The 24755-nt window shown below is 42.7% G+C and overlaps 1 protein-coding gene across 3 annotated transcripts in view; it reads right to left on the bottom strand.

The window, feature by feature from the left end:
• BACH2 (BTB domain and CNC homolog 2) overlaps positions 1 to 16616 on the bottom strand; it is a 355000-nt gene extending 338384 nt beyond the window's left edge. For all 3 annotated transcript variants that reach the window (XM_012444191.2, XM_012444196.2, XM_012444203.3), the window contains exon 1: positions 16525 to 16616. The gene's annotated coding sequence lies outside the window, so the exon portion shown is untranslated. The remainder of the gene's footprint in view (positions 1 to 16524) is intronic.
• Between the last annotated feature and the right edge of the window lie 8139 nt (positions 16617 to 24755).

Raw genomic sequence — 24755 nt, 5'->3', positions numbered from 1 at the left:
TCTAGGAACATCAAAAGAACAAGTGACTAATTATATGAAGGGGAAAAGAGTAAATGAATCATGGATTCCACTCGAACTTCATAGGTTAAAAGAATAATTTGCAAAATATTAAGGAAAAAGTAAATGAGCTTAAGTTAGTTATGGTCTTTTGAGGGAGAAAAAAGTAAAACTATTTTACTTGCCTGATCTCAGATCTAGAATCTAAAAGTTAAGGGGTATTGTGGAGAATCATTATAAAATACTCAGACTTCAAAGGTCCACATAAGGTCAAAATATGGACTATGTATAAGAAGAAAAAATATGCTAACTATAAAATCAACGTATTATGAGATGTATTTATTATTTAAATATCCCTTTTGAGTATTCTTAACAGGTATTAGAACCCTAATCTGCTTCTGAATTTTTAATGAATATAGAAGAAAAATTTAAAGACATTAATGAAGAATTTTAAAGCAAAAATCTAGTCCTATATGTTAAAAAGAAGAAAATACAACAATGTTGTACAATACCTTAATTCTTATAGGTGCCCAAATACATAGGCAACCTAACTTTGATTTTAGGGGGAAAATGGACAATTTAAAACTAATTTAGCAACAAATACTTAATATGGTTTTATGAACATGCAACATCCCAAGGTGTTCTAAATTGATAATGTCACCATATGAACTGGTAATTTTCAGTTGCTTATACAGTTTATCCTATAAAATCATTAAATCTTAAGCATCACTAGGGATCTTAGAGACATTCAGCCCAGTGCCTCTTAAATTTTGATGTGTATGTGAGTCCCCAGGGGCATCTTGAGAAAGTACAGATTCCGACTTAGTAGATGTAGGTGGGCCTGAGAGAGACTAATTTCCTCCTTCCCTACCTTCCTTCCTTCCTTTTCAATTTTTTTTTTTTAATGAATTTGAGGCTTTTTTTTTTATATATATTACCCAGGCTAGCCTTGTGTGTAGCCTCACCTCCCTAAGTGCCAGGGCAACTGGCCTGAGCCACTGCAGTTCCTGAGAGCCTTCAATAAGAAGCTCCAGGTGATGCTGATGCAGCCCAGGGACCAGGTGGTGGGTATTGTGGCCCCAGTCAAGTCTAAGGGAGGTCCCACAGCCTCTGCTTGGGCATCTCCAGTATCCAGGAGTTGAAACCAGCCTCCAAGGGTAGACATTACAGAGGGGGGCTTGAATAGCAACAAAGAAAGGCTGCTTCCGCTTCTAGTGATGGAAGACACACTTTCTCTCCGGACATCTCTTCTCCATGTTGAAAATCCCCACTTCCTTTGGCCACTCTTAGAACTGATAGGTTTCCAGACCACTAAACATCTTTTGCACTGAAAATGCTCCCTCTGTGGTCAAAATATTTCTTAAAATAAATCCCCTGTAACAAGGTATAGCATTGCACACATGGGACATCTAGACCTGAGAGTAGCTGGTCTAGTGAGAAAAGTACATTCCCTGATCTAAAGGGGACAGCTCTCTGAATGTGGCCTCAAGGAGGTGTCACCTTCTGTAAGAATCACATTGCGCTGCTGGCTCACAATGTTGTGAAGGAAATAATACCAAGCAAGTGTTCTAATCTACACTTAAACAATTATTTTTTAACTCAAATGTAGGAATTTACAGATATTCCTATTGAATGCCATATTGCTACTATAACAACTCACATAAATCCTTTAAAATGTTTATTATCTAATAGGTCACACACATATAAAAAAATACAGTTTTTAAAAACAATTATAAAAAAGAACATCCTTGAGACCACTGTCCAGGTTGGGAGCTAAAACATTGCTAGGACCTCAGAAGTCCCAGGGAGCCCCTTCCCCATCATACCTACTCTGTCACCACTGGAGGGGCCCCCAGTGAGCCCCTTCCCCACCATACTCACTCCATCACTTCTTTATAGTTTTACCACCTATGTATGGTTTTACCATCTATGTATGGTAAAACTATAAAGAAAATTAATATGATTTAATATGATTGTCATTGATTTTTGTGAGAATCGTATTCAGTCATATTAATTTTCTTTATAGTTTTGCCATCTATGTATGCATCCCTAAATAGTTTAGTTTTGCATGCTTTTGAACTTTACATGAATAGAATCACACTGTACATATTCTATCTCACTTCTTTCAACATTATGTTGCAATTTTCTTTAACAAACACAGAATGTATTACCTGCCAATCATTCTTCTAAACATGTACAAATATTAACTCATTTAAATTTCGTAACAACCCTATCAGATAGACATCATTTTCCCTGATGTACAGATGAGAAAACTAAAATTCATCCAAGGTCACACAGTAAGTGGCAGAACCAAAATCTGAACCCAGGCACAATCCTTACTCTTGACCACCAAGAAACGCTGCCTCTCCACACCCTTCTATAAGTGGTTTTACTAGCTGATTTTTGCCAAATAGTATCACAGTGCATAAACACCTCATAGCAAAATATGCTGATTCAACCTAAGGTTGATGGGCATTTATTTGGGTTGCTTCCAGTGTTTTGTTCTTATGAACAATGCTTCTTTGAATATTTTTGTCCATTTTTAAACTTTTTAGTTCAGGGGTACATACATGTACTGCTTTGTTACACAGGAAAACTTTTTGTCATGGAGGTTTGCTGTACAGATTACTTCATCACTCAGGTATTAGGCCTGGTATCCATTAGTCATTTTTCCTGATCCTCTCCCTCTTCCCATCCTCTAAAAGGTCTCAGTGTTTGTTGTTCCCCTCTATGTGTCCATGTGTTTTCATCATTTAGCTCATTTGTAAGTGAAAATGTTCAGTATTTGGTTTTCTGTTCCTGTGTTAGTTTGCTAAGGATAATGGCCTCCAGCTCCATCTATGTCTCTGCAAAGGACATGAGCTCATTCTTTTTTAAGGTTGCATAGTATTCCATGGTGTATGTACCACATCTTCTTTATCCAGTCTATCACTGACGGGCATTTAGGTTGATTACATGTCTTTCCTTATTGTGAATAGTGCTGCAGTGAACATACACGTGTATATGTCTTTATAACAGAATAATTTATATTCCTTCGGTTATATGCACAGTAATGAAATTGCTGGGTTGAATGGTATTGCCGTCGTTAGGTCTTTGAGCAATCATCACACTGTCTTCCACAATGGTTGAAATAATTTACGCTCCCACCAACAGTGTATAAGTGTTCCTCTTTCTCCATAACCTTGCGAGCATCTGTTTTTTGTTTTGTCCATGTTTCTTAAAGCACATAGGTAAGAATTTTTCTTAGATGTATACCTAGGGGTAAGATGGCTGTGCTGTAAGTTTTTTGCAGGTTGAACTTGGTTACGTTAATAGCAAATTGTTTTCCAATGTAATTGTACCAAGTTATACTCCTGTCAGCTAAATACAAAAACTCCCATTCATCCACATCTTTACATGGTACTGTCAGGTATTAAAATTTCTGCCAATCCAGAGAGTGTAATCGTCTGTTACTATGATTTTAATTTGCATGTGTTTGCTTATTAATGAGGCTGAGTGCATCTTTTTATATATTTACTAGCCAATTGGTTTTTTTCCTTTGTGAAATGCATGTTTAAGAATATGAATATACAGTATCATTTTTCTTTTTGGTTATCTGGCTTTTTTATTGATTCATATGTGTGCTGAACCAGTATTATTTATGTGACACAAACATCTTCTACCACTTTGGGCTTGTTTTCTCATTCTCCATAGTTACCACTCAGTGAACAGAAGTCCTACTCTCTTTTTTTCCCCAACAATAAATGAAAGACTTCATGAATTTTTAACTTTTGTACTAACATACAAGAATTTTGTAGGTCTGGGCGGGGCACGGTGGCTCACGCCTATAATCCCAGCACTTTGGGAGGCTGAGGTGGGCAGATCACTTGAGGTCAGGAGTTCGAGACCAGCCTGGCCACCAGGATAGGCTACTACTGGTTTAGTAGAAACCCCATTTCTACTAAAAATACAAAAATTAGCTGGGCATGGTGGCATGCACTTGGGAGGCTGAGCTACTCGGGAGGCTGAGCCAAAAGGATCGCTTGAACCTGGGAGGTGGGGGTTGTAGTGAACTGAGATCACGCCACTGTACTCCAGCTTGAAAGAGCAAGACTCCTTCTCAAAAAATAAATAAATAAAAAGTTAAGCATTTAGAAAGAAAAAGATGATACAAATATACATATTGGTCTTATAGTCTAGAAATTCAGTTGCTCTAACTACAAAATACAATAAGCAAAGGCTCTGGGATAAAACCACTGTGATACAGAGCTAAGATAGTAATCTCTGATAGTCTGGCCAAACTGCAGTAAAACCAACTAAAACTAAACAAAAAACAACAACGTCCCCGTATGTAGACACATGGAAATGGGCTGCAAAAGGATGAATGTACACCTGAACTCCGGGTGACATTTGGGCAGCCCCTCAGCAGGTAGCACAGTTCTTCCTGAGCTAGCTGCTCCACTCTGCTGTTTCCTCTGACTCGCATTTTCTGTTAACCTTCCTCGTGGAATTATTTGACAATGACTCACAGGGCTATGGGGCTACTCAGTAATACCACAGCCCTCCACAATAGATGCTGTGTAGGTGGCGTGCAGCTCAGTGGACTATTGTCTGCACCAGTGTTTTCCTTTCTGCATTCAGGGAAGATTTGCTTTTCAGCCACATTTCCCTCAAACACAGCCCTGACAGGAGATGCTTAGTGCAGAGATTTCTACACGATGAAATGATATGAGTTTGGCTCCTTAATCATAATGAAACTAAAAACAGTAAGATGAGAAAACACAGGGAGATCACCATTCCTATAAAAAACAACTTTATACTTGGGCAAAATCAAGAGATTTTTTTTAAAAAAAGCTCAAACTAATATTTTCCAACCTTTCACTAAGAGCAAGGGCTAAAACCACATGTTTTGAAGGTCTTGCACTGTGTTATTATTAGAAGTCACAATTCTATTGATACTGATGAGTCATCTGTATCGGCGGAAACCAAGAACTTCCATCAACATCATGTTACACACAGTCACTGTGGCTTTTCTTTATTACTGGTCAAAGCTGCTTCAGAATGCTTATTGAAACTTAAGAAAAAGGAGGCAAACTCCTCAAGTGTGTGCAAAGCTTTCCCTTCCCCAGCTGATCTTACTTTAATCATCCTTTTCAAGACAGTTTACGATGATTGGATCAACTTGTATCTACAAAAGGAAGTTTATTTAGAAGCCTCAAAAAAGCAACATTTCACACTTTCCAATGAAAATAAGCAAAATTGAACTCTGAAAACAAACAGTGAAACCATCTCTGAAAATACATGCTAGCTTTAAAATGACCTGAGGTCAATTTTTTTTTTTTTAACCTCAATAAAAGGCAACGGATATAAACAAAAGCTGTCATCACGTAGGGACTTGAGCCACATAAAACAATGTCAGGCTAGTCACTTGCACCGTCACCCTGCTTCCCTACTCAGGACACACGGCTTTGCACTGAGGGAGAAGTGGGTCAGGTTTCAGTTACACCAAAAAAGCCTAAGTTAAAGATTTGTGAAAACTCCTAGTCTTAAGCACAAAATAACAGCACATTCCCCTTTCACTTATTATCAGCCCCTTTTGCCTATCCCCTTAAATGTTCCCTGAAAATAAAGTGAAGCAAAACAACAACAACAACAACAACAAAAACGCAAAACAAAAACACACACAAAAAAACACAAAATAGTTTTCCTGAGGCATATCCAGAAATGCCATGAATCTTTACACAGTCCCTACAAAGGTAGAAATGTGTCCAATTTGCTCCCCTGCAACCAGAAGGCTGTGTCCAGCTGCTGGCAGGAGACAGGGACCCAGTTCAGCAGTGACCACAGAGCTGACAACAGCATCCCAGGAGCTAATCAGCCCAGCAGCCCGGTGCTCTCCAAGGGCAGTGCTGGTACTATGGGCAGTTTACAGTGCGGCCAGCTGAGCGCTACAACAGCCGCATGAGTCAGCAAGCGTTGCTGGTAGGAAAGTGCTGACATGCTAAATTACTCTCGCATACATGAGGTGCACACACCTACCCAGCAAAAACAAAAACAGGGTACATGCAAATTAGCAAACGGGAACCTCTCTATGCTTGCAGTTTCTATTTTCCAAGGGTAGACCAAAAATACAAATATGCCACTGCTCAAAAAGTAACAACTAATAATTAATCATGATAATAAACAAACAACTCACTCTCAGTGTTGCTGTGTGGAACAGCTGCACTGAAATCTCACGAGCCAGTTAATTTTAACTGGTTTTAATTTTAACTAGATTTAACTGCTTTTCTTCCCTTCTGAAAAATCAAAATAGTTACCATATCGACCACAAGAACTGGTAACAGACAAGCACAGTTCCTGTTTTTCAGAGGGGACTTACTTTCAAACCCACAATATCAAGATGCTTAACATAAGTGGAAATTTAAAATGTATTGTTTAATGTAGGAGACTTAAAACCTGTACACTAACTTAGATCTCACGTGTCAGGCTTTGTCCGACAATGCCTCTCATTCATCTTTGCTGTCATTTCATACAGGACCCAAAAAATCTGCAGGAAAACTGGTTATCTGAAACTGAGAATACATTCTCCCATGGAAACAGGGCCAGGCCAATGAACTAGCATTCCTGGATAGTCCATGAAAGTGTCTTGAACTTAAATTATGAGTGAGAGATTAAATTTACAATCTAAAAAGTAGAAAATGGTACTACAATGATAGTTCCAAAATCAATCGAAAGAAAAATTTTTAATTAACTGTGTTTGGGGAAATGTCTAATTACAGGAAGATGAAGGGACACAGTCTTCTAAGTGAGACTTTGTCTTCAACTTTAGGGTCACGCTGGTTCTCTAATATGGTTTAAATCATTAGTTTCATTTAAAATGCACGGAATTCTCTTACTTTGGCATAATGTATCATTAAAAAAAAATCTTTATACTTACCAGTTGTGAGCTCTGATTTTTTTTTTTTTTTTTTTGCTCCAAAAAAATTGATTGAGAGTTGGAAAAGAAAAAAAGAGGAGAAAGAAGTACAAAGAGCAGGTACTAGAGAGAGGGAAACAAAGAAATTAAGTCTGGGAGAAAGACATGGAGGTATAACTACACCGCAAAAACAAAGGAGAGGTAGGAACTAGAGGGCAGTCCCCCAGTAGACTGTGTGTTCCCAGAGAAAGAGGACTCTTCATCATATCCTGCTCCAGAGGTGACCCACCACACAGCAAGAGAAACAGGGACAGTGAAGAGTCCTGAAAGACAGTTCCACAGACTGGCACTAGATGGAGCCATCAACTCAACATAGCATGGTTGCTGGAGGAGGGTATGGTCGGGGAGAGGTGGGACTGAAGGGGGTTCAGGCTCTTTGCAGCCAGGCCAACAACCTAGCAACAACTCTATCTAAAATAAGTATATTTTCATTAATCAACCAACTCTATGTTTTTATAACTCACCACTGTGCTTTTCGTATGTCAAAATTGGAACACACCTATTTTGAAATAAATTTATCAATTTAATTTTTATCAATAAAATTGGGGTGAGGAGGTAAATAAAGTTGGATCCACCGCTTTTTCTTCTAAAATTCATCATTCAAGGATAATAGATTCAGGTTCACTGCTACTGAATAACATAAATCCCTAATCATAAACCAAATGGCTTTCCCTGAAGCTTTGTTTAAATGTTTAATAACACAGCATCTTGCTATAGAGGTTTATGTGATCAAAGCCAACGTATGGCAAGAGGTGGGAGATGCTCACTGACAAATGTATTATTAAAAATCATCCTCTCTATTTATTTTTAATATTACTGCGATTTATATCCTGTAATCCATTTGCGTATATTCTCTGTCCAGGGTTGCGTTTATTTATGAATAGCCTCCTCTTCATTCAGAAACGGCCTCCTATCACCAGGTTACCAGTGTGCAAAATTCTATTGTTTTTATCGTTAGGGTTTTACTTCTTCGGCTTTGTCTATTAATACACTGATCCTTCAAAAAAGTAATGCACTAATTATGCTCAGTTATTTATACATTAGTAAAACTGTGTTCATAAAATCCTTCTCTGAGATTGGTTTTGGAAGGGAAAGGACAAGAACTAGTTGAGGGGACTAGGTGGCCAAAAGGTAAGAGAGCACAGAACAAAGAAGTGAGGACAGAAGGAGGATGGGGGAACTGACTGCAAACCATGCCTCGCTTCTTTACATCTGGGACACAGACCATCATCCCTGGCACTTCTCTTCCCAAGAACTGTATGAAAAGGAAGAGTTAACTCTAAATATGTCTACATTTTCCTCTTGCTGAATGGGTAATAATATCTTTCATAGTTAATTTCTTTTTTTTTTTTTCAGTTTGACTCTTCAGGGCTTATTCATTTGCATAATATGGAATCTTGAACCCATATAGATATTCTACAAATCAATGCAAGTAATTCTCACACTAAATCAGCAGCTTTAATTTAAGCTCATCATTGTTTGCATAGAAATCTTTATGCACTCATCTGCTTGATTTTTTAAATCACTTAAAACCTCCAACACTGACACACTAAGCATCTCCCATTTAGCCTTCTCCAAAGTTTGAACTAAATGCTGAAAAATAAGCACAGTACTGTACATTCATACACTTGATCATTTCCCAAACTGAGCTTCAAATGTGTGCTTAATGTTTCAAGTAGCTCCTGAGAATGATGTCTCTTGACTAAAGATGACAACTTGGGTGTCTGGCCCAGGCAGAGCTGAGTCAGCATTCTAAACAGTGACCCTGCAAACCTGAGGTAACTGAGGGTTACTGCCATGCCAACTGCCTGAGTCCTTTAAAACCATTCAAATCTCCAGTTGAGAGTTGCAACATGCTAATCTGGCAAGATAATCTCTTCCTGAAATTGACCAGAATGAGAACAAAGGTTACCTACTTTTATCTGTTACTGGCAGCTAATATTTCTAATTAGGAGTTCTGATGGAATTAGTTCTGAATGAAATTCTTCCTCTTTGGTAAAATACTCTACCTATTACAGGTATAGTTTCTTTCACCCTTTCCTACTCTCACACACACATACACACAAAGCAAAGAACAAATTCCCTCCACCTAACAAGAGGAGAGGAGTGTGAATTACAAGTAAACCTTGGAGACAGAGCCATAGGATTTCAGTTTACATGCCTAGTACTTCTTTTGCCTTTATATGCATCACTTTTACTTTCTGATGCCTAAATGGACACTAAAACCTAAGGAATGCAATGATTAGAAGGTGGGCCATGTAAAATACAGGAGATACATTCACTCAGGTTTACTGAGAAATTGTTTTTCAACTTTAAGACAGATGTCAACAAAACATCCAATATTTTAGAATGATGTGGCCTTTATTTCCACTTCTGGGAACTGCTAAAGAGAGTTCCAACTTCAAATGAAGAAAAGGAAAAGGGAGAGGCATAGCATGGTGAGTGAGAGAACAGTCACCAGCATCAAACAGTTAGTGTCCAATTCCAGCTCTACCATTCATTAGCTGGGTGACACCTGTGCTGCAGCTTCTACTGACACACCTAGCCCTGGGTTGTTCTAAGGATTACATGAGTTAATATGAGCAGTACACACATGAAGCTTTCAATACGGGTTAGCTATCATCAAAGAAAAAAAAATAGAGGAGTGTTAGCATACAGTATAGTCAATTTATTTTAAATAGATACTGTCAAAATTCCTTAATATTGCACCTAAGAATTGTCTAAATAAGACATGTCCAATCTTTTGGCTTCCCTGGGCCACAATGAAAGAAGAAGAATTGTCTTGGGCCATACATATAATACACTAAACACTAACGATAGCTGATGAGCAAAAACAAAGAAATAAAGAAAACCTCATAATGTTTTAAGAAAGTTTACAAATTTGTGTTGGGCCGCATTCATCGCACATGAAGCCTGAAGGCCATGAGTTGGACAAGGTTGGAATAATCATCTTTGAGCCACAGAGGATGGAGATCCTCTCCTCTGGAGTAGGCAGGGGCTTCAGACAGACTTTACACTCACTTTTTCACCAAAGGCCTTACACACATCAGCTGACTGGGAGGGAATATCTTTGTAGCTCCTGATCATTCAAATGTTGTCAAAACCACCCTAAATACGTTCCAAATAAGAATGTTAACTTGTATTTTTTCCAAGTATGGAAATGAACAGTACTCTTGGCAGTTAACAACTTCTGCTTTTATCAGGTTCTAAAGACGCAGGTAAATAAATCAATTCTGGACTCTGTATACAGGAACTATTATTTGCCAAAAATGGCCCCAGAGGTTCTAGCATGGTTTATGCAATACTCCAAAGGGCCAAAGATAGCAATGAATAGGATTAGGAAGCTGGATGAAAAAGTGAACCTCATGTTTCGGACTGTCCCTGATGGGAGGTTACTTCACAATTCCTCAGGGAGGGCTTCCCCAACCTCCAGACCAGGTTAAATTCCCCCATTAGACACTCTGGTGCATGGAACACCTTTCCTTCATGAGCAGTGGGTTATCTTTACTAACTGATCAGTGTCATCCTTCCTACTAGATGACGTGCTTCATGAGACCAGGGGCCAGGACTGGGTTTGCTCCCCACTAGCCCTATGGGGAGTGCCTGCTAACTAAGAGATATTCGGCATATATTTAACAAATGAATGAGGTGTCTGCTGCTAAAGAGCTATATTTCTGGAAACTTGGCCCATTTTGTACTATCCACAAGTTTCTGTTGCTTGAAGAATACAGGATAGGAAGAAAAGAAAAATAGCCAAAGATCTATGGATACTGAAATACTGAGGAAAGATGCTGAGCATGCACATTCACTTTGTTTTCTACTTGTGGAATGGAAATTACCACACTGGGCTCTCCCAACTTTAAACTCCAAAGTGAAGGTCTAAGCCGTCTTTGGATTAAAATTCTGGAAAGTCCTGAGGAAATTCCTGAAGTATCTGCAGAAAGTGACAGGGGAGAAAGCAGAGAAGATGGCCCACGACTAGAGTGATAGAAGACTTGGAAACTCGAAAAGCTTTCTTCTGTAGCTAACTGGGACTTTGTGCACACGCCAGCTACAGGCTCAGGCACACATGAAGAGAATAATGAGATGTATGGGAGGACTGGAAAGTGGAGGATTTAAATGCTTAGGAAAGGAGCCGATGAAAGCTGACACAAGGACAGGAGGGACCTAGCAACCAAGGGCCGGCTCTCATCACATCGGTAGCAGCATGTCCTACAGCCTTCAGGAAAAGAACAAAAAGGTCAGGGAGGAAAATGACACATCTCAGAACCAAAGGGCAATTCATTATGAGGCTAAGGAACAAAAGAGAAGTCAACCAGGGAATATGCTGGAGAAACGGTGATTATGAAGTCACTGGGGAAGACTGAGAGGCATTTTGGCTGTAATTCCAATGATTAAAATGAAGGAGGACATGAAATGCTTTTGGATTGGGGAAATTTATTCTTTTGGAAAGAAATAGCTCAAGGAAAAACAAATGGCAAAATTCCTGCCTGATTTTTTCAGTAGTATCACTAGCAGGATGAAGTTCAACTTATATATTCTTTAGAAATGAAATGGCCTTTGGAAAGGACAGAGTGGCAAGATTCAGAGTATATTTCCAGCCTTAAGGAAGCTGAGTAGCATGCTGATAGTAAAATTAAGTTTCAGTTTTAGATAGACTGACATTTGAAATTAACAAAAAAGAAAAAAATAATAAAGGGAAAAAATTAAAAGACCTTGAACTGACAAAAGAAAAAAAAAGTAAAAAGTAACCACTTTTTTTTTTTTTAATTAAATGTCATCCCAAACAAGCAAAAAAAAAAAGGTGAAAGGTAAGTTATATTTTGGGCAATCTTACTGAGTTCACAAAATGTCTAGTTCCTAGCAGGTTTCAGTTTGGACTTGAACAATTTGCAAATATTTACATAAAATTTAAAGATAGGAGAAAGAGGTCATATATTGCCATTAACAATACAGAAGCTATTTTCCCTCATTCCCAAGGCCTTGGTGCTGCATTCCCACAAGTGACCCCAGCTCTGCCAAAAGCTTGTCTTCTTTATCAAAGAAATTTCAATTTTTGCAACCAGCCCTGACTTCTGAACTGTGAGTACCTCTGACAGGGTCATATGTCACTGAAGCTTCTTCAACATCCAGACAGGGAAAGGAGAGAAACAGGGAGACAGATGCATAGCGTCTGCTACCTGAATTGCAGATTTTGACAATATGTTACATTTTATATTGTTTTCTGTTCTGTGTATGTGAGGGCAGGGACCACGTTCTCTGTATGCCACAGTCCTACACCATGCTCAGTCATTGACTCAGGACTGGACTGTGTATACAGAATGGGGAAATAACCTTTAGACATTCAAGAAAACACACACTATATTCAGATTAAGTTCATTCCAACATGAGATTAGTTCTCCCAACTCTGCAGAATGGGTGGGCACCACACCTACTTCTAAGGTTGCTTTGAAGAGTCAATGAGGTACATATAGGTAAGGTAGTTAGCACTGGGTCTGGCACATGGTGCAGATTCAGTAAATCAAAGCTATTGTTTTGGTGAGTGTTCTCAAATGTCAAACTCCCATGGAGGTCCTCAGGCATTACCCAGCCAAGTTACCGCATATGGTCAATAACAACTAAATAGAGGGCAGGTGGTACAAAAGCAATGGATTATTTACCTACAAGGAATCACATTGTACCCATGGTATTAAATTATTTGGCCTTTCATGTTGAATTCTCTGTTAAAAAGGAAGCTATCAATCCCTCAGTGGGACTCAGTATTGATTTGATTTAGAGTTTCGGTTTTTTGGCATCTTTCTATTTTCCAGATAGTTGTAACCATTCATTTGGTGCATATTCACAAATCATCCACTATATGTGAGGCCTTTAGAAAACAGAGACAAAGATATTAAACAAAAAAGAAGTTTCAGTCTGTTCAGTGGTAGGCGACAAGCAGCGTGCAGGCCGGCTCTAGCTCTTACATATGCTTTCATCCAAAAATTTTTTAAAGATTTGAGCCAATATTTAAAAATCAGGAAATTCCACATAAATATCCAATATCCAGCTCCCCCTGGAAAAATCAAACAATGTGGCAACACAAAGCCAGTAATCCTACCAACTCTTCCCTGGCAAGAGTCTACAAGAAGCTGAGTAGGAGCTGCCTGCCACTCCACGCTATGCCCTTTTCCTCACCAGAACCAGGTAGGTACATAATTTGTGGGCCTCAGTAAAAAATGAAAATGAGGGGCCCTTGTTCAAAAATAATATTAAGAATTTCACAAGACAACAGTAGAACCTTAAACCAAATGTGAGTTCCTTCTGAGCAGGGAAGGGGAAGGGGGCTTTTGTTACTGCACAGGTCTTATGCCCACGAAGCTAGTCATGGCTCTCACCTCCTGGACACACAGGAAGATATTTTATTTACCTAAATATTCTCTCATTCATTAGCAATCAAGCCTGTGTTTACAATAAGCTAGGTGTCACACCCCTGAAATCTGAGGTTCAAAAACTAGAGTAGAGGGGCCAGGCAGAGCAGAAACAGAGAGCCACAAGGGTCTCTTTTTGTTAAGGCTGGATCCACACCAGAGACACTAAGTGAGAGTTAATCCAAGTAAAATTAAACTGCTCCCAACAATGTAGATTGGCTTGAGCCCTTTTGTTGGCATCACCGGAGCCTCGATTAGGAATTCTGAGAAACAGCTCACAAGCACTAATGAATAACTAAGTCCTGTCGGCTGTGCAGACAGTGGGCCCAGAAGTGAAGGGCTGGCCTAGGAGAGATTTGAACATGAACCTGACCATCTGGCTCTCTGTGACTCACTTTGATCACAAAATGAATTGCAACAAATTGAAGAGCACATGGCTAGAGTTAATTGTCTCATCTGTAATCTGAATCTACTTTTAAGCAGTTATTATTACCCTCTATCAGGTGGAAACATTTCCTACCATCACTGCAAAGTGCATTTTCCTGATGAACTCTAATGGATCATTAAATTCCATATCTGAATAACAATACTGTGCACTTATTCAGTGCCTTTCATCCAGGGATTTCAAGGCAGTTTGCAAATAATTAAGCCCCTCACACAGCAGCCAGAGGTGAGCCACTGGAAAAGAACTGCCTGAAGATACTGAGTCAAAGGGCATAATTCAGTAGAAAAAGAATAAATGGCTTTCTCCCAGGCACTGGTAATACTGAAAGTGATTCCTGATCCCCTCCCTCTCTTTGGCCTCACCCCTTCTTCTCCATGGCAGATCCTGACATGCAACATACAAAGAACCAAAAAGTAAGAGGAATGTTTATAATTTAGCTATGAGTTCAGACACACACATAACTGAGGAGTGTCTCTCTCCATGTAATTCTCGCAAACACTACGAACTGACATTTCAGTTCACCTGCAGAATAGACAGACAGAAGAATTTACTCAACACATTCATGATTACCAAATGGCAAACCTGAAGCCTCCCGCAATCCAAAATGAAAATACGGCTCTGCTCCAATAAAGTTATGTTCTAACAAAAATACTTTATTCCATGGTTGTGTATTCCATCTCTGGGACTTCCCCCTATCTGAATGATATTCAGGTTTCAGGAGTAGCGAAGATGCTGGAAATGGGCAATCAATGCATTTCTTTTAAAAACTAGAACACTAGAAGGGAAAACATCTCAGCCACTCAAAGTTTTGTGGTGAAATTACAAACTCCAGAAAAACTGAATTTATAATGGAAATGCTGACAGACCTTTCACTGGAGCAGTTTGAACGCAACACTGTAATTTGGCAATCTCTCTTACAGACTAAAGACTAATTCTAACAAGATGTCATTTTGACTCACGTTTATTATTACCTGCAAGAATGAAAAATGCCGTTTATTCGCGAGGTGCAGGAGAACCAGGTTATCTCACATTTTAAGCAAGACCTACCCGCTGCCTTACCAAAATAGCCCTCTCTGCCAAAGGAGGGGCAGCCTTTCACGCTCAGCTTCTTTCATGTCAGCCCGAGCCTTTGCAACTCGAGATGCCTTTCCTACATGTTACATTTTAATGATCTGAGAAAACCGTTATCAGCGTTAACATCTCTAATTTTACTCTAAACAGACAAAAGCAAAATATCTCATTAGGCATCATCTCCGCCAAGGTTCCCACTAGGCAGGAAAGGATTTTTATCTAAAGTAATTACCCTTTTTAGCTAAATACACTCAACAGATGAAATTTACACAGAGAGTGAGCGATTGCAGCACTAGACAGCGAAGGTGAAAACCAGGAACACCGCGTCTCGCCGCCTGCGGGCCCGCTGGGAGGCTGCGGTTCCGTCTCGCGGGTGGGGCGCCCCGGTCCCTCTCGTTTCCCCGCGGCCACGGGTCACGGCAACGTCGGTGACCCGGCGGACAGGCTGCGAGGCGCGCCTCCTCGGGCCACAGACAAACAACCCCGGCAGCGGCTGCTCCGGAACTTCCCTCAAGTTGTCAAACTCGCATACGCGCGCGAGGGTGCTGGGGATGTCCCGCGCGCCCGCGACCCCCGAAGCCAGGAGTGTGCAGCCCCTTCACACACTGACACTCGGCCCTGCCCGGTTCCCCTCACGGTCGGAGTTCCCGCAGATCCTCGACTGAGCCGAGGTCGCTAAGATGCTCGCTCCAGTGTCCCCTCGTGGGCACCTGGGGTGGCCCGTGAGCGCCGCCCGCCGCCGTCTCAAGCGGCGCTGGGCTCCCGAACACCCGCCGGGTGAGGGAAGCTCTGCGGGAATGGAGCGCCTCGGCGCGGGGACGGGGAGGGCACTGCCCCCTTCATAAACCTGAGTGACGCTTCTGGGGCTTGGAGACTGGAGTGTAGGGATATGTGCATGTGTTGCACTTTGACTTCCTGCAGGATCTTCGGGTGAGGGGGTGCAACGTTTCCCTCTCAAAAGCCTGGAGCCCTTAGGTCTTAGCTCCGCGGGACGCTTTCCGACCACCGGATCTTTTGCTAGGAGAGATTCAACCCAGGTCTGCGCCGCGAGGCTCCCAACTCGCCTCTTCCCGCGACTCTAAACTTGGGCTTTGGTTCCCCGCCGGTCGCGGTGGTCTGGGCCACCCGGCGGCGGCTGACAGCTGAGCGCAAAGGCGCCGCGGCCACGGTCCTCGCGGAGCAGCCCGGGGCGCGCACGCCAGGGGCTGAGGAGGAGGCCGCCCGGCCTGGCGCGGGGATCGCGGGCTGGGGGCCGGGGGCAGGGCCGCGGGTCTGACAGCTGCTCCGGCTTGGGCGGACGCGCGCCTCCCTGCAGCCCGCCCTCCCCACGCCTGACTTATTACCCTCTGCTCCTCCTCCCCCTGCCGTTCCAAAACACCCTTCGACGCGAGCAAAATACAATGCCGCCTCGGCCGCCGTAAACAGCCGGGCGGGAGACAGAGCGCACATTCGGCGCGGCGCGCCGCGGCTGCCGGCTCGGCTCCCACCCCCTTCCCGTTCCTAGAAAATGCCATAAAAGCGGGGAGGGCGGCTGCGCGCCGGGCAACCGGGGCTCCCTTCCCGCGCCGCTTCCCCACGCCTCCCCGCCTGCCCGCTCCCTCCGTAAACTTGCCCCGCCACCCCGCCCGGCGCCGGGGCCCGGGACTCACCTCGCCGGAGAAGTTTGCGTCCTTTTCCGCCTCCTCTTCCCCGCGTCTTCCCGGCCCGCAGCCCCCTCCCGGCAGCCGGCGCGGTGGGCGGTTCGGGGGTCACTGAAAGCTCGCGGAGGGGACGCGCATCACATGGCAGCTCGTTCCCAGCCCCCCGAGAGAGCCAGGAAGGGGGAGGGGAAGGGGCGAGGGAAGGCTGTGGAGAAAGCGAGAGTGGGGCGGCGGCGGCAGTGGGCTGGCGGGGCGGCGAGGTGGGCGGCCGCTCACGTTAGCTCTGTACGACCTCAGCCCGGGCGTGCACGGCCGCTGCTGCTTCTGCTGCTCCTGAGGCGGCGGCGGCTCGGCGCTGTTTGCTCCGCGCCGCGCGGCTCGCGCTCTCCCCGGAACGCCCACACTCTCAATCGCTACATTGTTGACATTCGGGGCTGACGTCACCCGCTCCCCATTCACAATAACTTTACGGGAGCCGGGCAGCGCACCTCCCCGGCCGCTGGGGCGCTGTACGCCCGGCGACTAGCGTAAGCCGCTCCGCGAATGGCGCTCCGGGGGCTGGGGCGGGGGCTGGGGCTGGGGCGGGGGCGGGCGCGCGCTCCGCCGGCTCGCGGGAGGGGGCGCGCCTCACGCCGCCGCCGCCGCCGCCGATCTCCCCGCTTTGTGCGGACGCGCGGCCCGGAGAGCCCCCTCTTCCCGGCCCGGCTGACCGCCCCGCTCGGCCTGGCCTTCTGGGCCGCGAAAGAGAAGGGCTGGGGGCAGAGCGGGGTGAGCGTAGTGGTGAGGGCTGGTGTGGTAGTGAGCGTAGTGGTGAGGACTCCCCTTCCCCTAGGCGCTGCACCAGGGGAAGGGGAGCAGACCTCGAGACCTGGGATCCCGGGGTTAGCTAGCGTTTTCCCGGAGGGGCAGGAAAAATGCTCCACGGGTCCCCACAAAGCTGACCGGACTCCCTTTGGGGTGGGGACGGGGCGAGTAAAAGCAGCCTTTTGAATGTTGACTTCTGAATCCTTTTCGGGAGGGCCTTCGCCTGCCCCACTGAGCGAACCTCTAAGCCCCTACGCCAGTGGTTTTGGAAAGAGCGCGGTCAATTTCAGGAGGACATTAAAAGCCAACCTTCCGGGCTTCAGCCCCAGCTCCTACTGCCTTCCAGCCACTCTACCCTGCCTTTCCTTTCTGAGGCTGTTAGGGTGTTGTTGCTGCCCTTCAAGGAGTGCCCTGTCAGAAGACTTGGTGGTGGTTAGGATTTTACAGAGAGTAATTAGGATTTAGGCTGAACGTACATTTGCAATAAAATAAGGTTGTGTTAGTGTTGTGCTGGTGCCTGCAACTTTACCTCTTGCCAAGGCCAGAAAATTCTGCCACGTTTCCCTAAACACCTATAACTTGGCCCTCTTGTGTACAGGCAGTATTCCATATTATTACATGTGGTGCTGATTTTTAATGAATATTATAAAACTTTGGCTCGCTCTACTGAGGCAAGGATCATAAATCCCCCCTGTAAAACGGGCACTGGCATATGCTGAGGAAGCAGTGAAGCGTCGCCCTGGGAGTCTTGTGATATCATCTAAAGCGTTGCTCTGAACCAGCTTCGTTTGAGGGCAGAGTTTTGAAAGGCCCCATTTGGAATGTCTGTATGGAAAGCTAAGTGATGGCTGAAAGCAAGCTGAAGGTGCTGAGCTAATTTTCTAACGGCACTGAAGAGCCTCTGCGTGGAGGTCTGGGGACTGGATTTTCTCTGCTAACCTACCCGGCTTTCAAATAAGGAAAAGTCCTAGAGCTAGGAGTAGCCCTCACTCTCCTGACCTGATCTGGTGCCTCCTAGGACAAAACACGCTGCTTCTGAGGTTCCCTGCCTGACCCCTGGCAAGGACAGAGTACTAATTCCTGGTCTGCCGTGGCCAGGCCGTTTCTTATAGTCTTATGGATGGTTCTGTTTCACATTCCTCATTCTTGTAAGTATGTGTTGGTGAAATAACTTTGTGCATTTTAATAGTAGCAATAATGTTTTTCTCACAACAAGGGATGCTTGAGAGCATCCCTGTGAGGGTGGTGTAGATTCATTTATTTCAAGCAAGCCATGGCTGCCCAGCTGTGAGTGGAGTTGGGCACATGGGGGAGGGGGTGGTTGAGGAGGGAAATATGGCTACCAGCTGATCTACCACCGCCATGCTGGATTCTACAAGCTGATCTTGTCAGATGGATACAACAAAGGTTAACAGGTTCTTTCCATTACTCTGCTTGTCTAAAGACTCAGACTGGAGCTTTTTCACTTTGAGATTTTCAAGCATGAGGTGGGATATCAAGTACAGATGAGAAAACTTAATATACCTGTGATAGGTTGCATCACCCAGTCATTCAAGGAGGCTGAATTAGGAGTAGTTAGCCTCTCAGGTTAGGTCCACTTCTGCAATCATGCACCTCTGTGGCTGTAAGATGAAATCTTTGCTTTGAATAAGCTTTGAAGTCTAGTAGTGAGTTCATTTTTCTACTTTATTTTCAGTACCTAGAAGTGGGTTATTTGAATTCAAGCCTGAAAAATATATTAAGGATTGTGTAAAATTAAAATGGTAAGTCAAGTACTAGACACTCTAACAGTACTGCTGTAGAGGCTGGGCTATGGACAGCCTTAGCACCTCCATCATGAGCTTGCATGGCCATTCCTGGGCTTGTGGTGCTGTTCCGACACTTTAGGCGTTTACGATGTGAAACACATGCAGGTCCTCCTTCTCTCTGTATATTCATGGCAGTAACTGGAGTGGAGGTCAATTTATTTCTCATGCCTGGAACATTCAACCCTTCCTGATGCACATTTTTTTCTACATAATTACATGTGTGTGTTGATCCGGAGCATGGGCTTGTCTGTGATACATTTCTAAGCATGACATGATTTCCAGGGACAATATATTTGTATCATGTCATTGAAACAAACAAACTTTATTTCTATAATAGAAATTTCATTGTATAAAATAGGAAAAATTAAAATATACAGGAAACAGATGAGTAAAGGAAGACAGACTAAAGACATGGGCAGTTCTTGAGCCTTTGATTTTCTTGCTCTCCATCACCCTGTACAGAATCCAGTGATGTTGAGAAGATATGTGTTTTTGCTTAGGCAGAACAGTAGACAAATTCAAATGTAGTATCTTGAATAAGGCATGGCAGGACAAAGTTAACATCCAATGAAATCTGGCAAAAGTGAATGGAGTGGGATGCTATAGGGGTTTCTGCAGACAAGGAACATGTCCTGGCCTCAGCTCCTAAAGGATCACTCTGCTGGGTGGAGGGAAGTACAGGAATAGAAGCAGAGAGACCAACTAGGAGGCTGTAAGATTTCATCTTACAGCCATAGAGGTGCATGATTGCAGAAGTGGACCTAACCTGAGAGGCTAACTACTCCTAATTCAGCCTCCTTGAATGACTGGGTGATGCAACCTATCACAGGTATATTAAGTTTTCTCATCTGTACTTGATATCCCACCTCATGCTTGAAAATCTCAAAGTGAAAAAGCTCCAGTCTGAGTCTTTAGACAAGCAGAGTAATGGAAAGAACCTGTTAGCCTTTGTTGTATCCATCTGACAAGATCAGCTTGTAGAATCCAGCATGGCGGTGGTAGATCAGCTGGTAGCCATATTTCCCTCCTCAACCACCCCCTCCCCCATGTGCCCAACTCCACTCACAGCTGGGCAGCCATGGCTTGCTTGAGATAAGTCAAGAGAGAGGTGATGGTGATTTAAACTGTTAGTAGAATGCTAGAATGACAGCCATAAATGGATTCTAGATATATTTTCAACATAAACTGGACAGGATTTGTTGATGATTCCATTGTAGGATATGAGAGAAGAGTCAAAGGAAATTCTGAATTTTGGACTGAACAGCTGATTAATGGAGAGTTTATTAAGATGGAGAAGGCTCCGGGCAGAGCAGGTACAGGGGAAATGCTGAAACATTTGGTTTTGGATATAGTACATTTGAGATGCCTCTCAGACATCTAAGTGGAAAAGGTGAGCAGGTGATCAGACATAGGAATCTATAATTTAGGAGAGAGGTCCAGACTAGAGATAGAAATCTGTGTATCATCAGCACAGCAATTGGAAACATGGGTGGAGAAGAGAGCAAAGAAAACAAGTCTAAGGTTTAAGACCTGGGGCACTCTGACATTTAGCGGTCAGCAAGATGAAGAAGATCCCCCTCCAAGGAAGCTGAGAAGCAGCACGCAGAGAGAGAAAGGGGCTGGTTCATCCCAAGCAACAGAAGGAAGGGCAGCACAAATGAGGATGTGCAGGGAGGCTGGAATGTCATGGTTGGAAGTTTGGGAAGCCGTTGTCTGAGTGATTCTGTTTTCTTATTGGACTAAGAAGAAAGATCATCCACTGATGGTGGAGGAGGGAAGGATAGATTTAAGGGATAGAGAAAAGATGTGAACCAGTGTCAGGAATGTAGCAGGACTGCTGGACAGCACAGAGGACCTTGGGGGGCCCACTCCTGGGGGCTTTCTGGACACACCACTGCCAAGAAGAGTTATTTCTCATTGTATAAAATCTCACACAAGTTTTGAAAAATGATTAGGGTAATCCAAACTAGAAAAAAAATTTTGCTTCTAGCAATTGTTAAATTTGGATGGCAGCCTTTTTCCTTTGAACTATACATCTCTTATTTGTACCATCTCTGTCTCCTCCAAGATTGCCTCAGTTCCTAAAAAGAGTTTGTAAATAGTCCCTAAAAGAAAGCGATATTCTTACATTACTATCTATAGTGATCTTCTTCTCTAGTAAAGAATTGATATCACTATTATCTAAAAACTTACATGAGATAAACTAGTGAAATATGGTATATGAAGTAAACTAATTTTTCAACATATACAACTGAGCATCTGTTACACCGTTGAGGTGAAAAATTAAGAAACATTAGACTCTATCCTCAAGAAACTTAAATCTACATAAGGAGTCAAAACTAATATACATGAAACAATTGAAAAATGTAGTAATTTTATATTTGATTGCTTTTGTTATTTGTATATATTAATATTTAAAAATTATATAGAAATTGTATGTGTTAGAATTTATGCTAATGAAAAAATTAAGAGTGTACAGATCTTTATGATAGCAAAAAGAAAATGGAAAAATCTAAATGCTTTACAGGAAATGATTGTCTAAATAAATGGTGGCTCATATATAAATATGAATATCACAGAGCTATCAAAATAATATTGGTGACCAGGTGCAATGGCTCATGACTATAATCCCAGCACTTTGAGAGGCTGAGGCAGGCAAATTGCTTGAGCTCAGGAGTTCGAGACCAGCCTGGGTAACATAGTGAAACCCCATCTCTACCAAAAATATAATAATGAAAAAAATTAGTGATGAAAATTTATGTATATTGGCATATTAATATTTTATTGGTATAGTTTAAAAATAATTTGCATAACAGCATTTACAGTAGAATCCTATTTGTGAAAAAAAAATTGCCAGTGCATGGATAGGAAAAATTTGGAAGGCTATATGCACAGTGTTCAAGTGGTCCTCTTGAAATAGTGTTTTTTCTTTTTCTTTTTAAAAATTTTTCCTAATATAAATATATTACTTCTGTAATAAAGGTAGCCAATAAATGTTGTAAAATTCAAAATGTTCATAATTAAATTCTAATAAGAAGTGTTGTAGATGTTAAGAGAAAAAACAAATTTTGAGGGTTAAAATGGCCAGGAAAGGTTTCACTGAGAAGGTAGAATTTGAGTTGAACCTCAAGGCCAAGAAAGAGTCAGAGAGGAGGGAAGGTGGCTGGACATTCAATACAGAAGGACCCCTGAGGTTGCACTTTCACCTGACTAAAGCATTCACATCTTGCCGTGTTGGCAAAGAGTGAGAGGTTATGATGTCAAGAAGGGTAGGTAGAAGGTATGGGGGATCATGCCTGCTTTCATGGCTTGCAAGGAGTACCAAAGTGCTATGGTGACAATATGCCGTTGTAAATCCTGACTCATTTTTTTTTTTAATGTAGATTTTTTTCCTTCTTTTGCTTCCCAATGGCCAAGACCTTGTACCTGTTAGGAAGCAATCAGTTGATGGCCTGTTTTCTTTTTTCCAGACATGCCTCGAGCATACACAGCCTATGTACCAGCACTATTCTAACGTTTGGAGATAAAGCACTGCATAAGTCAGGGCTCCTGGACTAGTGGGGAAGGTGAACTGACGAACAAGTCCTCACAGCACAGTGTGCTAAGGACCTGAATAGGACAAAAGGCTTCTGGCAACTGCCTTTGCTTATGAGAATGTGGGATGGCTTCCTGGAGGAGGTGATAACAGAGCTGGATTCCGAAGGATGAGGAGATTTTGTTAAAAGAACATGTTGGAAGGTCATTCCAGGCAGGAGAATTGGAGCAGAGAAAGTGCAGGAATTGAGATGATTAGAAGTGACAGCCAATAGTGGAATATGGGACTGGAGAGGTAGACATGGCACAAGAGCTTGAAGATGTAATTTTATCCACAGGTCAAAATTCTCATTGAACTTTTCCAGTGAAGTGCTCAGAATGGCAGAGAAGATAGAATGCTAACTTCCTAGGGATCTGAGAACATGGCCCCAGATGGTCTTTTCAAAGCATAAAATGTCTTTGCAGTTTCCTGTCATATGTTAAAAAATCACCTGAACTTCTTTTGTTCTCTTTGAAGTACATGAGTTGATTTTACTATAAAAGGTTAACAATTCGTGACCATCAAGACTAAAAATTCCTCTCCCACACCCAAAATCAAAGTACTGCAGGATGTACTTCAGGAAAATGCTCTGAGTTTATGGTTGTGTCTTCTAACTTTCCCAGAAACGCTGAAAAGCCTAGCTGTATGGGTAGAAAGCCAGTGACAGACCCCCAGTTGCCAAAGAGGCATAATCAGATCTGGTTTTGTAAAGAACATATGAAGGGGCCTGAAGAGGCTGGAGACAATAAGACAAGAGCTAAAATCCTGCAGCCTACATCAAGGCATTGAGCAGGGCTGGGGACATAGAGGAAAAGGTGAATGGAGAGATGCTTATGGTTTAGGGGTCATTTGCATGTGGGAGGAGAGGGATATGGAGACCTCTAGCCAGAGTGACTAGGAGGGAACTGGCCCTGGGATGCAGGAGGAGGGTATGATCACTCTGGTAAAGGTGGAGTCAAAAGGAGGAAGGGCCAACACAGAAGTTTGAGGAATAGCTGTTTTGGGGATAGATGTGGGCCCAGAACAAGGAATTTATGAAGAAGACAGGAATGGAGCCAACAGGAAGATAGAAGATCCAGGAGACACTGGGAAGTTGAGGAAGGCAAGGAAAAGGGCATTTCAGCGAGGGCCTTGGAATAGCATCCCATGATTAAGAAAGGTCTGGTGAATTAGGGGCTGTGTGATATGATAGCAGGGAGGTTCTAGACCCACTGCAGAGGGAGGAGGGAATGAATTAGAGAAGTGGGGCCCTGGAGAGATGGAGAAAGGCAGGTAGGTAGGAGTCTGAGTGGAGGAAGAGGTAGAAGGTGAGGGAATGGAGCAGGTAACAGCAGGAACACTGATATAGAGCAAAAAATGGCAAGAATGCCGACTGTGGGGCAGGGATGGCCATGGGTGGGTAGAAGAAAGGCAAAATGTGAGCATTAAACAGAATTTGCAGGATGGGGGAGGATCACTTGGATCACTCAGGTCTCGCCTCTGAAAACTGTCTGGATTACAGGGGTATTCGAGAAAGGAGTGATGCAAAGATTTTGAAGCTTCAGGATAAGATTTAGGGCCAAGAGGCAGGTAATTTGGGGTAAGAGCTTAATTTTTCTTTTTTACCTGGGAAATAAGGAAGTAGGTGATGACATCAGGTCAGGTAAGCGAAATAGTAATAGAATTTATAATAATCACAAGATTACTTTCTCTTTTTCCATTTTCTTAAAAGAGCTCCAACAATGCTTCCCTTTTTTTCCCTGAGTTTGTGATGCCTAGTTTTTTCTACTCAATTAACTAAATGTCCGTCTCTTTATTCTGCCCACCTCTAAAAGGTGTTTTTGATCAATGATCTGATTTTCAGCTTTTATTACATCTTTGCTTAAAGAAACTTGGAAAAGTTTGGTTGTAGACAGACATAATGTGGCAAGTTTTAAATTACTGTGAAAAGAAAGCCTTGGTACTTTATTCTGAAAAAAATACTTGCAATTGAATTATTTTTCTCAACTTAGTTTATGAGTTTTTGAGGGACACGGAAAGTTGAGTTCACTAACCCTGTAGCAATTTCCCCAAAG

Source organism: Aotus nancymaae, unplaced genomic scaffold (assembly GCF_030222135.1).
Source record: "Aotus nancymaae isolate 86718 unplaced genomic scaffold, 86718_ANA_hifiasm-v0.15.2.pri h1tg000040l, whole genome shotgun sequence".
Taxonomy (NCBI): Eukaryota; Metazoa; Chordata; class Mammalia; order Primates; family Aotidae; genus Aotus; species Aotus nancymaae.
Note: the sequence above shows the minus strand (reverse complement) of the source record. Positions and strands in the feature narration are given on the sequence as shown.